Consider the following 5,444-nt stretch of genomic DNA (forward strand, 5'->3'; position numbering starts at 1 on the left):
AGGAGGTGAATAGTTGAGTACGGAGTTTATTGATTATCTTAAGGCTTGTTGTATAATTTCACAGTTGACTCCTTCATACACACCACAATTGAATGGTGTGGCTAAATGTAGGAATCGGACCCTATTGGACATGGTACGTTTTATGTTAAGCTACACGAATTTTCCTATTTCACTGTGGGGTTATGCTATTCTTATCGCGATTTATTTGATAAATCGAGTACTAACTAAATTTGTTTCAACCACACCATATGAGATATGGGTTGGAAAACCTTCAAGTCTTAAGTATGTTAGGAATTGGGGTTGCCCGGTCTATGCGAAGAGGTTGAGAATAGAGAAGTTGGATCGTAGATCTTAGGGTATTATATCTATTTTCCAGGCATGTTTTCTTCTTGGAATAAGTGTTCATCTAGGAAGGTGGCATGGGGAAGAAAATAGATTTGATGGAAGATGAGTCTTCTATTCCACAAATACCTGATCAAATTATTGAATAAGGCGAATCAAGTCAGGGAGATCATTTATAAGTTCTTCATACTTTTGGTAGAGTGTTCTATCCTCCGGATTAATGATATGGTTTATCGGTGGAGGAGATACATGAATTGTTCTTCTATGGGGATAATGACAAGTTAGTAAACCTTACCATTTATGAGGAGGTGATATCTAATATTGATGCCCTAAAGTGGCAAATAGCTATGGAATCTGAGATGGAGTCTATGTACTCTAACCAGGTTTGGGTCTTGGTAGATCCACCTGAGGGAATTGTTCTTATCGGGTGTAAATAGATTATAAAGCTCAGTTGGTGGCTAAGGGTTTAGTTTCGACCTATGTCTATGAGATTTGGAAGATGGACATTAAGACGGCTGAGTGGATTTGAGTCCGCCGATCCTCGTTAAGTGTGTTTGCTAAAGAGAACAATATATGGTTTGAAGCAAGTAGCGAGAAGTTGGAATATCCATTTTGACCATGAGATCAAAGAGTATGGTTTCTTGAGAAATCCGAATAAACCATATGTATATAAGAAGGCTAGTGGGAGCAACATTGTGTTCTTAGTCTTGTATGTGGATGATATTTTAATTATGGGTAATAGTGTGGACATGATGATATTTACAAAAGCCTGGTTGTCTAGAGTATTCTCCATTAAGGATCTGAGAGATGCTACCTATATTTGGGGATTAGACTTTATAGAGATAAAGTTAGAAAATTGATAGGTCTTTGGTAGAGCTTATACATAGAGAAAATGCTAAAGAGGTTTAACATGTTGAATTCCAAAAAGGGGTAGTTGTCTATTCGAGTTGGAGTTCATCTCTCTAAAGAGATGTTCCTAATACTCCTCAAGAGAGGGATCGTACGAGTAAGTTACCTTATGCTTTTGCAGTTGGGAGCCTTATGTATGCAATGATATGTACAAGGTTGGATATTACATATGATGTTAGTGTTGTATGCCGATATCAGTTCAATCCTGGTGAGAGTCACTAGATTGCAGTGAAGCATATTTTGAATTACTTGCAAATGACTAAAGATACTCTACTGATTTATGGAGGAGGTGATTTTCATGTTGATGGATTCACTGATTCGAATTTTTAATTGGATGTTGATGATTGCAAATAAATGTTTGGTTTTGTATATCTCTTGAATAGTGGTGCTGTGAGCTAAAAAAGTTTCAAGTAGTCAATCACAACAGATTCAACTACGTATTGAAGCCGAGTATGTTGCGGCATGTGATGCTGCTAAGGAAAATGTGGGTGATAGTTGGGGAACGATTATTCGAATGTGACGCCGATGATTGACCACATGGCCTGGTGCATAATAGTCATGTCATCAGGTTGCGATGGTGTGTTGATCCTTAGACTTGAACCAACATTATTATTTTTTGTATTGGTGTGAAAGATTTGCTAATGAGCTAAACCATCCAATTGGTAGGTGGGAACGTTTATCTATGTGATTCCGTATCACTAGTATATGGAGATAGGTGTTGGGAATAAGATCCATCGCCTTTGTCGGTATTTGATGGGGTGAACGTCCTATGTGATCTATTATAGATGCGATAGGATAGTCCCTGCCCAAGGTAGATTGAAAGTCTGAAAAGGTGTTTCTTGAGGTGTCATCTAGTCATATTAATGAGGTATGACATATAGTTACTGAGTTTATGAGTTTGTCACTCCATGGCATTTGCTCAATCGAGACGTTAGGTGATGGAAGGATTATAACACACGATAATCGTCAACTGTAATAGGTTCACTTGAAGTGAGACTTCACTGCCATCTATACTGTTTTGAACCGCTGGTAGGCACTATTCAGGAACTCTCATAACATCGTCAGGATTTGGAAAAGTTCTGGTGATAGGTCAAAGGGTTAATCGATATCGAAAAGGGTTTCGGTGTTATTTGATTACTAGCGAGTAGTAAACGTAGAAAGTCACATACCATATAGTGTTGCGTTTGGTATCGACATCGTGTGCCCGAAATATCTCAGGAATTGATTGGTCAAAAGTTGACCATTGCCCCCTTGCCAATAGTGCATAGTATGAAATCAATTATTAATTGCACAATAACAGGTGGCGGCTGAAATTTGCATAGTGTATAATGAAAGTGCATAGTAACATCTGAATTATTACATGTATAATTGAGGTGGGGGTGGCGGCAGAATCCAAAATTAATTGAATTTGGAGAAAAGAAAAATTAAAGAGGAGGGGGAGATTGAATAAAAGGACAGAGACAAGGCCTTTGTCTCTTATTCTCTCATCTCTTCTAACGCTACTCACTTTTTCTTTTTCTTCTTTCTGCTTCCTTTGAATAATCATAGAAATTATACATGTAACTGTTATGCGTATAATTTTGATACACAGGCACTGGTGATACACAGATCCTCTGTCTAGCATAAGAAGAGATGACCAGAATGATATCCTACTGCATACTAATTATGGACAGACTAGGATTACCACAACGTGAAGTGGAGACTGTCTTAGTATAAAAATAGTTTCTGTACCCCAACCTTACATCGGATAGTGAGTATGTGATTTATTTATGTATTCAATTATTGAATATACGTGTTACTTAAATACCCAAGTTATGTATGGCGTGCATATTATATTTTGCTGCGTGTATTTGATATATGATAAAAAATTTATTTTTGCCTATACCGCCGTATTAGTGATTCCCTTCAGTTATATCACGTTTATTCTTACTACGCCATTGCATTTCTTTTATGTTGCATTACATGGTTACTGATGCACGCGACAGATTTATTCGCGTGATGTACATCCATAGGCTCGGGTGACGGGAAGACCATCTCAAGGAAGCTTCGGCTCGGTTTATTGTTATAGGAGCTTTGACTTGGTATGTTGGTATGAGGATTGGAGCACATGGTGCGAATTTCAGAGCAGCGACTCATGTTAATTTGCTTATCAGTTCATGGTAGCATGCATGTTTGGATTTAGGGACTTGGGTGATAGTGTGTCTTATGTGGGCCCCAAGGACCATTATGTGCATGTTTACTTATGCGTATACTACATGCTTTATGGTTCGTGGTATGGATGTGTATATGTATATGCTTTTGTCGCGAGGGTGGTTTGAGTTATTCCCTCAGCTCAATTACCCTTTCATTCTTTATGCTTGTTGAGTATTGTGACTCACCTTTACTTTACATTATTCCAGATAAGGGAAAGTGATCGTTGAGGGTGGGTCCAACTGAGTCTGATCATTCATGGGTAGATGGTATGTACAGATATCCCTTGACTAAGAGATGTCAGGGCAATTTTGTGTATTTGTGTTTAAGGAAGGCATTGTCATATTTTGTTAAATTATCTTGTTATGGGCAAATAGGCGCAGGTGTTATATAAGAGAATTAAGAGTATATTATCTCATACTTCTGTTGTATAAGAGAGAAATTAAGGAAAATTTTCAATTATTATAAATTTTTTGTGGGAATCACATTTTGAGGAAGAACTTTGTGGGAATCTTATTTTGAGGGAACAGGCCCTCCTATTTCTTCATACGCAACAACCAGATAATTTTTTGTGGGAATCTCATTCTCATTCATATTCCTTCGCACTCTATGATTATTAAATATTTTGATAAAATTTTTAATTTATAATTTTTACGATAATATTTTTTGTAATTATAGTAATTTTTGTGAAATTTTCTTTTTTATTTACAAAATAAAAATAATTGGACAATCAATTTTGTTTACATGGCTATAATCAAACAACTTTTGGCTATAAAAGGTAGCCCATTACAGCTACTGAGACTCCTTTTTCACCTTTAAAATTAAGGAAACATCAAAGGATGGGTTGGTTTTAAGTTTCAAATATTATTTTTAAGACAACTATTTCATAATTAATTAGAGAATTATAGCTAAATATATATATTTCTTACTAAAAATATTCTGTGTGACAAGAATAATAATTGCAATTTAGTTTTTTGATTTTTTAATTTTTTTAAAGATAAATGAAATTTAGTGTAGCAGTGAAATTATATTTATTATGTATTTAGTGTAACAGTGAAATTATTTTTATTATGAGTTTAGAGGCTACAAGTTAAAATTTTAATAATAAAGTTAATTTTATTTTTTAAAATAAAATATATAAAGAGTATTTTGAAAATTCACTTTATTGATAAGATTTCTTAACAGCAAAGTACTTTATTTACAAGTGTGTTTTGAGTGAAAGTTCATTGAGTAGTATTTGACAAAAACTATACAAATTTATTTTTTTAAGGAAAAATTTAAATAAAACGAGCTTTAGTATAGTGGTAAATTTGTTTTATAAGTCAACTATTGTGTAGAGTTCATGAGTTTAAATCTTATTAAAATATTTTATTTTTTTTAAGGAAGATACATAAGTGGTATTTTTTGATAAATGCTTTACTAACAATATTTTATAATACCAAAATCTAGTATTTGCATATATAATAGAATAAATAATACACGTAACTGATTTGTTAGTTATATCTGTCTTATTTGCTTGTTTATCTAATTATACTTTTAGTGACAATTATTGTTAAAGACGCATAATAAAATATTTAACAACATTTAATAATTTTTATCTCTAATAATTATTTTGACTATAATTATCTAAATTTAAGAGATATATTTATTGTAATTGAAAAAACTAAATGTAAGCACTCCCGTCCGGACATCCCAACCACCCAGTTTATCCGAACAAAAGCGCTTACATAGAGGGAAGAGAAATAGACATAAGACAAAAATACCCTAGCATGCATACATACGAAAAATACAACAGCGGAAGCAAAACAATATACATGCACGCCTACAAGTACCTTGCTGGAACAACGGTCAAGGAGTATATAAAAATATACAGACACCTGTGCTAATAAATAAAAGATACAAGGAACAGCTGGGTACAGTCAAAATAAGAGTCAGAACTCCTAACAAAACATCAGAGAAGACGGGGGCAGCTAACTGTACACCCTACCGACACGGCTGGTTGC

Source organism: Diospyros lotus, chromosome 15 (genome assembly GCF_014633365.1).
Source record: "Diospyros lotus cultivar Yz01 chromosome 15, ASM1463336v1, whole genome shotgun sequence".
Taxonomy (NCBI): Eukaryota; Viridiplantae; Streptophyta; class Magnoliopsida; order Ericales; family Ebenaceae; genus Diospyros; species Diospyros lotus.